This window comes from Adiantum capillus-veneris, chromosome 5, assembly GCF_014529385.1.
Source record: "Adiantum capillus-veneris isolate H3 chromosome 5, ASM1452938v2, whole genome shotgun sequence".
In the NCBI taxonomy this organism is placed as follows: domain Eukaryota; kingdom Viridiplantae; phylum Streptophyta; class Polypodiopsida; order Polypodiales; family Pteridaceae; genus Adiantum; species Adiantum capillus-veneris.
The window spans coordinates 38,765,558-38,779,472 of NC_140935.1; the positions used below are offsets into that span (position 1 = coordinate 38,765,558).

Genomic DNA, 13,915 nt, shown 5'->3' on the forward strand with positions numbered 1-13,915 from the left:
TAGAGCACTCAAAGAAATGATGATTGGCCGATGCCCATTTTCTTGCCTACAAAAGCCGGGAAAAAGCCCAAGAAACCATAGGCATGATGGCATCTAAGGGTTGCCAATGCCCAAGATGCCGAGTGGGAGTCGGGCCCCAAAGCTACACAGGCTAACATGGTAGTACCATCTCTTGCCATCTTTCTTTGGAAGACTACAAAGCAGCTGCATCCTCTCTCTCTCTCTCTCTCTCTCTCTCTCTCTCTCTCTCTCTCTCTCTCTCTCTCTCTCTCTCTCTCTCTCTCTCTCTCTCTCTCTCTCTCTCTCTCTCTCTCTCTCTCTCTCGCATCTGTCTTCACGGTATATTCATCTCCGAGGCCAATCATTCTTCTTCGAGCATTATCACCGCCAACAACTTGGCCACTACGGACATGGAATCAACGATGCTCACAGTTGGCATCAACATGGGCACCTTCTTCTTCACAATGTGGTGTCACCCCACACAAAGACACACACACACACACACACACACACACACAACAATATGGATCCTTTGGGTTTTGTTGGTTCCATGAACCCCATCGAGCACCCTTCATACTACAAAATGGGCTCAATAGCATCAAAGTCGTGGTCTCTTTCCATGGAAAATGAAGTTTTGGGTGAGCTAGAGGATTCAAGCATGTTATGTGGCTCATGGCAAAGCTGGCTCCATTCTGCATGGCCTTGGTGCCAACCTATAGGAGGTGAGAATTTGAAGAGCGTTTGGGTGGTAGGAAAAGAGGCACCACCTCTTGGTAGTTGAGAGAGAGAGAGAGAGAGAGATAGAGAGTAGATTCCTTGCCACCATCACCAGGAAATCCAAGAGGAGGGGAGTAGCCTATAGCCAGCTCTCAATTGTAGGACTATTCATTGGTGGATCAGCCATTAGGAGGCCTAAAAGGAGGGGATCAACCTGCAACTACCAAGAAGAGGGGGGTTGTCCACAGTTGCTAGCAGGAGGAGACTAACCGATATCATAATGGGGATATTTGATGGGCACTTAGAGACATGTTTTGTGCCAGTGATTGATTCTTTCCACTATAATATTGTTAGTCAGAGGTTGTTGAAAGAAAATGTCCTACTTGGCATTGCCTTGGTGGAGAAAGAATTCACTATAATATTGTTAGTCAGGGGTTGTTGAAAGAAAATGTCCTACTCGGAACTGCCTTGGTTGACATGTTTGCCAAATGTGGTGCACTTTGTAAAGCATGTTAGTTAGTATGTATGTCAAGTGTAGTGTAGTCTGGCACGAGCTTCCTATCCACAATGTTTCCTCAGAGCGTGCAATGTCCAACAGGGTTAAGGCTAGGAATCTCGGGGACATTTTGAGTAGATTTAGAGAGAAGGCATCTCTCCTCACACAATCATGTACACTTGCACCTTGAAATCATGTGGCATTACACAAGATGTTGGTATGGGAAAAAGAGTTCACAAAGATGCAATTAAATACTCTTGCCCCTTGATCGACATGTATGCCAGATGTGGTGCACTTCATAAAGCACAAAAGGTGCTTGAGGAGCATCCTCTTCAGGCTGTCGTCTCTTGGAATGCATTGATTGTGAGATATGTCCAACTTGGGCAAGGCCAAGAAGCTCTCAGCTTGTTAACCCTCACGCACATTCCTATCACCTAAGATGGACGCCGTATTATTTATTTGGTAGAGTCAGGTATCGGGCTTGTCGTTCCAATAGGAAAAGGGTAAGAGTGATCGCCAACGAGAGGTGCACTCTAATTGGAACATTCAAGGGATTAGTTGGCTAAGCATGGGCGCCCAAGTGTGAATGGGGCGAGCTCATATAAACGTCAACTAAACCTAAAATTCATTCATTCTTTCATTTGTGCAATTGAAGAGTGCTCTTGCTCCATCTCCATCTTCTTCTTCTTCATCTCCTTGTGTGTATGTGTGTATGCGAGAGAGAGAGAGAGAGAGAGAGAGAGTGATCGAGCATTGTGATGGTGGCACGACGGAGGCAAAGTGGTTGAGCACGGCGTAGCGGCGTCTCCCTCTTCTTTGCGGTGAGGAATCCTCCACAACAGCGTATTGATAGGCTAGTTGAGTGCTTGGATCCATTTGTGGCTTGCACATAGTGTATTGGCAAGTTCCTTGCATTGACACGTGCGACAGACGTGCACATTTTTGGTGCCACTGCCAAGGGATCACCTTACACTAAGCTCAAGAGGCACTCTGTGCTTCTTCTCTGAGTCTTTGAGTTAGGAAGAGGAAGAAGAAGAAGTTAATTTTTGCAAGTTTTTATTTCCTGCATAATATCTGTTTTCTGGCAATGCCTGCTTGCACAGTTAGCAGTTAGTGTGTTAGTAGTCAATGAGTGTTTTCTGTCAATGGCTGCTTACATAGTTTTTTACACTGTTAATATATAGCTTGGTTTCTGCCAATGTCTGTTTACATAGTTTTTTATTTGTTTGCACAATTAGTGTGTTAGCTAGTGAATGAGTAAAAAATAGTTAGCAAAGCAGGTAGATTCACTGTTCACTATCAGTTAGTAATTAGCAGAGTAGATAAGCTTAGTTAGCAGAGTAGTTAGTTGTAGAAGAGATAAGGTTAGGTTAGTGAGGAGAGTAGGCAAAACGTTTTTTGTGTGGTATCAAAAAAGGTCGCCAAAATCGCGCGTGGCGACCACAAAAAATTTTAAAAGTATAAATAAATAAATAAATAAAACAGAAAATATCTAAGCGTAAGGCGTGAGAGCCCAAGCCCAAGCCTCAGTCCTCAGTCTTATGATATACACTAGACTCACTCTTATATATATACCCTACCTCCATAAGAGGGAATGAGGGCATGTTGGATAAGCTCCTCAAATCCTCCACCATCCCCTTCACACTCACCCTTTGGACTCACTAATTCTAGCCCTCTCCTCACATAGGAAAAGACTAGTTTTAGGATTCTGAGGGCTGTACGTAACAGAATCGGGGGCTGTAAAGCACGGCACATCCATTTAGCCAAGACGCTTGTTTTGATCTATCGCACGCCATATTCTGTGGCTCGGCTAAAAAAGGAACCAAAAATACAAAAAAAATTGGGTTGTAAACACCTAAATAAAAACCTAGGTGAGCGGCCTCCAGAGGCACTCACCAATACCTCTAGAGTGTCGATGTCACATGCACCTACGCTCTGTGCGTGTGCTAGAGGACGAGCATATCGAGAGTGTTTTTGTTTATGCGGGCACTCATTATTCCTCTACCTTAGGCTCTAGGCCCTCAGCAGGAACCAAGGTAGTACCACTCAGGACCCGCATATAGCATCTAGTGACTCTTCCTCTGACTACGACGTCATGGAGGGTTACTCAATGCCTAATCCTGATAGCTGAAGCCAAGACATGCATGCCACGGGCCCGCGCTCCGGGCCGAGCGTGCTTACCCGCTTGAAAGAAACCTTTAGTAGAGCCACTCACTCCGAACATGGAACTAACGATGTAAATGAGGGGGGTGGCGAAGTAAATTCACCATTCATGACCAACGTAGACCCTATGCCCTTAGAGAATGTGCACGTGAATACTCCATTCACTGCACCCCCTGACTCTTCAGAACTACTCTCCTCTAACTTTATATTACCTAATGGTAGAAGCCTTGCCGAAGTGCAAGAGATTGAGCGATATATCATTGCGGCTAGGGAAAAGGAAATCGAGAGCTTACGCAAGGCGGAGCAACAAAGAGAGTTAAAAGAGAAAACTCCAATTTCAATATCTTTGCTACGAGAGCAATCGAGTGATCTTGGATTAGCGACCACTAAGGGTCAACTCATAGAGAGCCCCATTGCATCTAGTTCAAAGGACCCCCCTAGCACCTCAAGATTAGATATAGCGTTCCTAAATGAGAATTGAAAGTATGAACTACAAACAGAAACTCTAACTGACCTATGCACAGGTCACACCTATCACGTGGGTTGGTTAGATGTCCTACAGTCCACAACGGGTACTACTAGTGTGGAGGATCAACAACAAAGAGTTTGTGAGGTCATCCATAGAGTCATTGAGCTAGAGAGACATAACAAGGGGATCCACATGCCTTCAACGGGTCTCATGAGATTCTTGGATACAGGGAAGTCTAAACAACCAACCTTATCGCAAATGGAGACTCCCTCAGTAAGTCTGATGGATCCCCCATATGTTGTTTTGCCAGGGGTCTCAGTGCAATCTGAGCCTACAAGTGATAGCTTTACTTTTCCAAGTCTATCTCATCTTTCCTTTGATGATGCCACAGCTATCATGCCTACCCCAATGATGAGAATTCCAAGAAACATGCCATGGACCTCATTTGTTAGTAAAGCACCGCTACATGGTAGCTCAATGCCTGCAACAATACCTACAAGTGTGTACCAATCATATGCACCTATGGGTCATCGCACTCATGTAGTCCCTACCCCTCCCATTGTTTCAACAACCTATGCTCCAGAACCACAACACAAGGTTCTTATTTCCATGGGACTATACCAGCTAGCATTAGCATGTCACATCCGACGTCTGCTATGCATAGGGCCACACATATGAACTTTGGGCCACCACATGGCACAACATCGTACCCAACGTGGAACCCAAGGGCTTCCTATGTGCCACGCCCAATGCCAATACCTACTCCACATGTAGTCTCTGGAGCACCTTCACCCACGGTGCCTATTCACTTAGGTGACTTGGCAACATTTGCTCAAGTTATCAATCCATCTATTGGTGAGAATATTTGTAACATGCCTGATAAAGAACCTAGAAGTAAGGCAGAACAAATAGCCAAGCTCACACAAAAATTTAGTGGAGACGATGATGTGAGAAAGAATATCGAAGTTTTTGAACAAATATGTGATTATCTAGGAGAACACGATGACCTGCATAAGTGTAAAGCTTTAAGCCTAACCTTGAGTAGGAAGGCTAGGAATTGGTATAGAACCCTAAGGGTGGAAGAAAAAACGATTTACCCTACTCTTAGGAGACCGTTCTTGAAAGAATACATATGAGAGGGAGTGCTTTGGGGTGTAGCTTCTCAGCTCCAGAAAGCCCAACGAGAGGAAGGAGAGTTGGTGAGAGACTTTATTAGTTGCCTGAAGCATTTGAATTCCCGTTGTAATCCAAATGAGAGCTTCAATAATAATCAATTGCTTGATAGATTCATTAGGGGATTACGACATGAGGATATCTACAATGGCCTAGTCATCAGAGGTATCACCATTTGGGAAGCAATCACCACCAATGAGATCCAATTGGAGGATAATTTAATGATTCAAGGAGAAAGAGTGTCTGTTGAGCCTAAATCTATTAGCTCGCAAGCATCGGGGCATCAGCCAATGACCCTAAAGCCTATTGTTAAGGAGCCAAAGATATCTGAGATGACTTTAGCAAATCTCACCAAGGCCATTCAAGAGAGTTTTAGAGACAATCGTGCTCCGCAAAACAGTCATATGTATCCAAGAAGGGAGCAACAATTGTGCTCAATATGCTATGGACCGCATAGTACCAGTGAATGCCCCACTTTTAGAGTAAAATTCAATGGGAACTACAATGTCTGTGGGAGGTATGGCCATCAAGCTAAGGATTGCATAGTATTTAAGCGCGCAATGGCCAATAGACCAACCTTAGCATGGACAGACAAACCTCGAGTGCCTGCATTGATGCCGGCCCCACCTCTTGAACAAACATCACAACACATGGTCCCTAGGGCCCAAAATGTTGTTCAAATAACACCCTTACCACCTCCAGTGCTAGGACCGCAACCACCACATCCGAGAATCACTTCTGTGAATCAAGTGGGTTGTGAGTCATCTATTGCTTGTTTGGAAGGCTGTGAGGAAGATATAGATCCTAATATTGCCTATGGGATGAATGTGCTTGAAGAAAGTCAACAATACTACATGGAGGACTATTGGGGACAAGTCAAACCTGTCTATCAAGTAGCTGCTCTTGTGGCAAGAGGACAAAATATCAATTACACTGCTAAGTGACCACCTCTTGCTATGAGTGTGGAGGTCCACATCGTGTGGCCGAGTGTCCTATTAGGCTACAAAAAGAACGCCACACTAATGCAAATCAATCAAGCGAGCATGTCTACAATGCCGATACTCATGTGTAATCGATGTGGCATAGATCATTTGATTGCCCAATGTCCAAATAATCCAAATCCACCGAAGAAGGCTCAATTGGTGAAGCCTGAATCTCAGACACGAGTGCAAAGTTCATGAACTCTACCCCATCATAAACTTGCATGTCCTTAAGGCGTGCAGAACATCGACGTTGTCTAGGGTTTGACGATCGAGTGGTCTGGTAACTTTGTGACACCAGAGGAAGAAGCTGTAAAGTAGAGCCAACCAGGAACTAACTTCTCCTTGCAAGGTGGGACCACCTCCACCCAAGGAGAACTATCATCCACATCAGAATCGGAATCTGACATGGCATGATCGGGTGAAGTAATTGGATACAGTGTAGAGGGAACAAGAATAGGAACATGGATAGGATCAGGTAGGAGGTGGGCGATGAGGAGGTAGGGAAGGTATAGGCTTGGATGTTGCCCCATCTATAGGTGTGTTGAAGAGAGCCATGAAAGTCACATCATGACTAACTATGGTGGTCTTGGCATTAGGATCATAAAGCCGATATATATCAGACTCTTGCGAATAGCCCAAGAAGGTGAGCTTCTTCGCCTTGAAGTCTAACTTCTGTTGCTTCTCCTTTGGCACATGGACAAAGGACAGACACCCAAAAACTTAAAAATGTGAGACCGAGGGCTTGCGCCTGTAGTAAGCCTGATAAGGAGTCATGTCCTACAAAGCATGGGTAGAAGAACGGTTCTGGATGTAAACCGCCATGTTGCACGCTGCCTCTGCCCAGTAAACTCGGTGCATAGAAGCATGCACAAGCATCAAACAAGCCATATCCATGATAGTCTAATTCTTTCCCTCAACAAATTCATTCTGGAAGGAGTGTAAGGGCACTGGATGGCCTCTGACTTGCACCACTGTGCAAAGTCCTTTGAGGTGAACTCACCCCCTCTGTCTGAGCGAATACATTTGATGTGCAAGTCCTTCTCCTTTTCAACCATCGTCTTCCAATTTTGAATGAAATTGAAAGCCTCCGACTTGAGCTTTAGGAAAAAACCCCAGGTTTACATGTTGAAATCATCCGCAAAAGCAAAAACTGTGAGTCAGAAAATGAAGGAGTGCTCATCGGGCCACATAGATCAATGTGAACCAATGCAAGTGGTGCCGAAGCTCTATTGGATACCTACTTTGGAAAGGCAACCCTGTGTTGCTTGCCCATCTCGCAAGCCTCACATATGCCTGATGAGGAGCATATTGCTGGTAAACCCTCCACCATAGAGGTCCTAGTAGCCTGTTGAAGTTGCTGATAACATAGACGTCCAAATTGTGCATGCCATAGAGAAGAAGACTCTGTGGTCCTAGGCATAAGAGTAGTGAGGCGGTATAGGGAACCATCACTTCCACCGCGTGCAAGGATAGTACCTATCATAGAATAAAAAATGGTGACTGTGCCACTTCCAAAGTGTATGTCAGCTCCTTGAGAGTCCAAACTCGACACAAAGAGGAGGTTGAAGGCCATGCCCGGAACTTAAATCTACTGAACTGAACTTTGGGTCTGAAGTAGAACAAAAGAGGGTAATTTCGCATGTGCCAAACATTCAAATCTCATGGTTGTCACCCATAGTGATGGTCTGCCAGTGAGTCTCCTCAAGAGAGCTAAACCATGACTATTGGGGAGTCATGTGAGTGGTGGCTCCACTATCAAAAACCCAAGTGCCTGAGTGCGATGTAGCAAGAGCGTGGTGGTCCTCGCGCCAAGAGAGGTCCCCGCCGTCTTGTGAGAGGCTACAATTGCAGTCAAGGCTATTCGTTTCTCCCTGTTGGCCTCGTCTCACTTCTTCTTTCTGCATTTTGATTCTCTGTGACCTTTCTTGTGGCAATGGTAACATTCGATGTCCTTGTTCTTCTTCTTCTTCTTCTTACCTTTACCTTTATTGTTACCTCCTTGAGATATCAAAGCTCCTTCTGTAACAATAGAACCTTCGTCTTGAAATGAGGATTGCCCCTTGATCTGTCTAAGGGAAGGGAGAATCTTATCCCAAGTGGGAAAAGAGGTACCTCTGGATGTGAGAAAACTCTAAAGATAGGGATCAAAGTGTGGGGGAAGCTTAAATAGTAAGAGGCCAGTCATGCGTGCTGAGGTAATGTTGCCTCCGACAGAGACAAGGTCATCCTAGAGTTCTGGAATATGGCAGGTCAACCCATCAAGTGAGTTAAAATCCTTGAACTGTAGGTTGTACAACTCCCGTTCAAGTGTGATCTGTCTGGAAAACGAGGTCTCCTCAAACTGGTCGAGAATCCGTTGTGAGCGGGATGAAAACACACATAGCACCTCTATAATGACCCGACACGCACTCTTGGAATGATACACACACACACACACTAGGGAGCACCACTCGGCTTACACAACACACCTAGTCGAGACAGGAAACACACCTATGGAGTGAGAGGAGAGAGACTATCCACTTGCCCACTCCACACAGAGACACACACACACACCCAAAAAACTCAACTCAAAAGAGGAGAACTTCTGATGTTTAGATACAAATGAGCTTGGGCCAACACCAATGGGGCAAACAGCTCACACAATATGGGTAAAAGATACCAGATACAATCACAAATTGGAGCAGAAGCTTCGCTCATAGGAGAAACTTACACAACCAAAACAATAGAAAAAGAGTGAGGAATTTGGGAAAATGAACAGCGCCATCGCGTCCGGAATGGCCCAAAACCTCAGTCTACAATGTCAAAGTGCTCAAATCCGACCTCGGATGAGCAGTTTAGGGCCAAAACAGGCTCCAAAGACACCAAAAACACACCTGCGACTGTTCCTCCTCTTCTCTCCACGTTTCTTCTGGTCTTCTCTCAGTTTTTTCAGTTCCCACACTTAGATTTATTACTTGGGCACCCTTGGCCTTTTAGATGACCTCAAACGGATCCTGAACAGGCCAAAAACTGACCTCGCAGTGCATAATTGTCACCTTTTTGCATCATCCGCACACCTGGCACTCAACTGTTTCCAATAATGCATCCCGCCACCACGTGAAGTGGCCCCAAAAAGTGGTCCTCATGATGACCTTTCTGCATAATTATCACAAGAAAACACCCACGTTGTGTTCGTATCTATCCACGTGCAAGTATTGACACCATTCGACCTCCTGACGCCCCTAGATGCCATCTGACGCACCTGCTTACCTCATGTCATCGGCCCGCGGATAGCTTCCTTGAGAAGTTTTACGCGCTACCAACTCCTCATTATTATTGAAGAAACACACTGGTATTGGTAATAGTGAAAATCGATGCAATATGTACACGTTGTCCTACCTGTACATATGTGGGCCCCACGTAACCACCTGGCTTTGGAAAATGGGCAATCCTTTATTTGATGCATCATGCATGTATGTGTACATATGCACAATCTCTTACTCCAAAAAACTCCTGACATAATTTGCCCATCCCCTAGCCTGCTATATCATTGATGATCAGCAGCAGCAAAAAGAGATATGAGACTCGCAGCGTCACAAGTCTCCTCATCCTTCACCAACACTGCTTGCTCCACAGACATCTCATCTTGCTCCACCATCATTAACCTGGCATGATATAATTTAAGATGCAATCCATTTACCCTTGACTTATGTAAAATCCCATCCAGGTTAGCCACTTGATATGTACCATTCGGGAAACACTCCACTACCTTGAAAGGGCCTTCCCACTTAATTTGAAACTTCTTTTGGAAGGTGTTGTCCAGCTTACTGTTGTAGCGCAAAACCAAGTCATGCTTCTTGATACCCTTACTTTTGACCTTTTCATTTATCTTTGCCAAAGCCTTATCCTGCATCTGCCCATAATGCTCCAATGCGCTCATCCTATCCAACTGAACCTCTTGTAACTGCAAGAGCCTCTCTTTGAATGCATCACTGGGCGGCCCAAGAAACTTGTCTAGCATCTTGACTGCAGGCAACTCTACTTCCACAGGCAATAGTGCTTCCTTTCCATACACCAAATGAAATGGAGTAAACATTGTACCTGTCTTCACCGAAGTACGGTAAGCCCATAATGCACTAAGCAATTCCAAATCCCAATTCTTTCCTTGGTGCTCTGTCACTTTCGAAAGAATTTGTACCAACTCACCATTGAATCTTTCATTTAAGCCATTACACTGTGGGTAATAAGGAGTGGTATGCTGATGCCTAATCTTCATCTTTGCACATAAAAAGTCTAGCAATTTAGCTCTAAATCCTAGCCCCTTATCTGAAAGTAGTTCCAATGGCACCCCAAACTTGCAACATATTTCATCACACACAAATTTTGCCACATCCTTTGCAATGATCTGTTTTACTGCTATAGCCTCTGCCCATCTAGAGAGATAGTCCACTGCAATCAAAATATAGCTTTTGCCCCTGCTTGTGATAGGTAGCGGGCCTATTGCATCAATCCCCCACTTTTCAAACACATCAAATGCCATAATGGTTTTTCGTAACTCTGGCTTCAACACTCTCTTCCCAAATGCTTGACACCTACTGCAAGACCTACACCAATGGTGAACATCCTTGTGCAAACTAGGCCAGACATACCCCTCTTGCAAGATCTTATGCAAAGTGATCTTTAGAGCAAAATGGTCGCCACATGCACCTTCATGATTCTCTTCCAGCACTCTATAAAGCTCCTCCCGCCAAGGTACACGTCTCAACACGAGATCAGTCCCTTTCATGTACAAGACATCACCAATCAATTTGTACCTGTATGCTCTACGCACAAAACCATACTTCTTAGACTTCTGAATCTCCTTTGGAATTATTCTTATTAGCAAAAACTCCTCTTCTTGAGCCAAACTTTCCCAGCCATGATGAAGAGGTAAAGTGGTCCTCAACACAAATAGCTCCCCAATCATGCTTTGAGCTGCTTCATGTGCCTCTCCATTTAGAGCACGTTCAATGTGTCTAATGCTCCATGCCTCAATTTTTTTTAACAGGCCTTTAATTCTGAAGCACATTTCCTTCAATGAGGTGTTCTTGCTCTTCCACACACCCAGCACTTGCTTCACAACTAACAAGGCATCACCTTTTATGCTCAACCTTCTAACCCCATGCTTCAAACAAATGTGTAATTCAGCTTCCAATGTAGCATATTCAGCCTAGTTGTTACTATGTGCATCCAACTTGAACCCTCTCTTGCATACTAGCTTCCCCTCTGGATCATAAAGTGCTATACCCCCTGAAGCCGCATCATGGCTCTTTCTGTATGAGCCATCAAAGAACAACACATGTGCATTGCTAATCTGTGGCACTTCTTCAACTACCTTTCTCACCACCTCTTCCTTAACAAGAAGGGGATTCTCCTTGTAAGTCAACAAATCAGCTAGGGTAGCCCTTGTACTGTCTTCCACTAGAAAAGAGAACTCAAACTCTTGCAGTTCAATTACCCATTTCTTGACCACATTTGACATGTTAGTGCCATTAATTAACTGTGGCAAAAAAGCGTAACTCGTCAAGAAAACAAAAGGTCGTGGTAGCAAGTAATGACGAAATCGTCGACAAGCAAATATTACACTGGCCATCACTAGCTCTACTTCCGAGAACTTTCTCTCTGCTACCAGCTTCACTCGGCTTGCATAATACACTGGCCTCATATAATGGATGCCCTTCCCCTTTTGCACTAGCATGGCTCCAATGGCATCATCCCCTACTAATGGATTTACATAAAACACTTTCTCCCAATCAGGAGCCTGCATGGCTGACAACCCCCCTAACACCTCTTTCACCTCTTGAAACACTTCTTCATACTTGTCATCCCATTGCAATGGATCATGCTTTGCCACTTGCTGTAATGGATAAAGAATCTGCGAAGACAATGGAATAAACCGTTCCATGTACTTCACTTTGTGTATGAAGGTTTCCAATTGCTTTGTACTCGTAGGTGATGGAAGAAGAATAATAGACTCAACCTTGTTTGGATCAGCCTCAATGCCATTTTCTGACACCATGTGACCCAATAACTTCACCCTTGGCTGTGCTAGATGACATTTCTTGGGATTTAGTTGTCCTCCACATTCATCATATCGAGCCAATACCATCTGCAGCTTCTCATGGTGCTCAGCCCTACTGTTGTATACACAGAAGTCATCCATAAAAGCTTTAACACAACTACCAATGAAAGGTTCCAATACCCAATTTTCTCTCTCTTGATAGAAAGATGGTCCATTTGACAACCCAAACGGCAATATTGTGTAGCAATAGCAGTCCCATGGCATAATGAAAGTTATCTTTGTGCGGTCTTTAAGAGCAATCCTCAATTGAAAATAGCCTGAAAAGCCATCACACACACTGTACCTCTCATAACCTGCCACTGAATCCAAGATCTGATCAATGGATGGAAGAGGATATGGGTTCTTCTTAGTGGCTGCATTTAAGGGTTTAAAATCTACACATATCCTCCACTTCCCATCCTTCTTTGGACTAACTACTACTGGACTCACCCATTTTGTGGTCTCCACAGGGACTATGAACCCTGCCTTCAATAACTTGTCCACCTCTTCCCGCAAGGCTGCCATCTGCTCTTGACCCATCCTTCTTAGCCTTTGCCGCAATGGCTTAACACCTTCTTTCAGCTCTATATGCATCTCTTCTCCCTTGAATCCTCTGATCTCTTCATATGAAGTAATGAACAAATCAGGAAAACTAGCCAGCATGTGCAAATATATCTCCTTCTCCATAGCTGAGAGGTCTCCACTGATCATTTGTGTCATCAATTCCTGCTTTTTTGACCATTCAACCTTGGTTTGCATCAGCCCTTCAATCACTTCATAAGGCCCTTCACTTTCATCTTCAACCTCATTTGCAAATGCGACTACACCAGACTCCTGGATTCCTTTGTCCATCAAAAGAAATGCAAAATCAGCAACCTTATCACTGTTGGTAGTACTATCACTGTCCTCATCAGACACTGTGGAATAGTCTTCATTACTAGACCCATCCTCATCTTCATAAAGCTCTTCCAATCGTTTCCTTGTGTCCATATTGTATAGATTCTTGGCACATGTCTTTCCATAGAGGCTAATCGTACCATGTCGCCAATCTTGAACAGCTCCCACTGCACGTAACCATGGTGTGCCCAATATAATAGGATATGCTCCCAACCCCGCTGACATCACATGAAAATCAACCACTGCCTTTGCATCATATGCTTCCACTTCTAAGCTCTTTACAACACCCAAACATTTTACTTTCTGATGGTTTGACAATCTGATCCGGAAACCTGACACCCCAGTCACTGTGAGACCCATCTTCTCAACGCATGAGTGTGTTATGACGCATATTTGGGCTCCACCATCCACATAACCTTGTCCCAATTTTTTTCTTTTGTGCTACACATCTACTATTGGACAAATATCTGGTAGCTCATCCATTGCCAACACCTTCACTGAACCTCTCTCTCGCTCTTTCTCCATTGGGTTAACCATCCTCTTCCACTGTCGCTTTAGTTTAGGCACCATCTCTATAAGCTGCCTAAAAGTAACATCTTCCTTCCTGCTTGTCAGATCCTCCTTCAAGTCATAGCTTAATTGCCCATCCCCTAGTGGAAAATCTGAAACATGAAACTTTCGACGAGCTCTCCTTTTCCTCTTGGCCTTGACATCCTCACCTTCGATGACTCTTTCCTTTCTTCTTACTAGGACCTGGGGCACTTCTTCCTTCCTTGTCCTCTGTCTTCCTCTTCCCAATAGGCATCACTTATGTATCCTCTAGCTTTGATGCCTTCTGTAAGGTAACCACACTTAACACTTTTGTCTTTCCCTTTTCCTCCTTGGTTAATCCACTAGTTCCTTCTTCTCCCTTAATTTCGATGCCATAATCATTCGAC

General features: G+C 44.4%; 1 pseudogene; it reads right to left on the reverse strand.

Annotated features, from left to right (window-relative positions):
* The window catches only part of LOC147457163 (uncharacterized), a 16,861-nt pseudogene extending 9,287 nt beyond the window's left edge, over positions 1 to 7,574 (reverse strand).
* Positions 7,575 to 13,915: the final 6,341 nt, after the last annotated feature.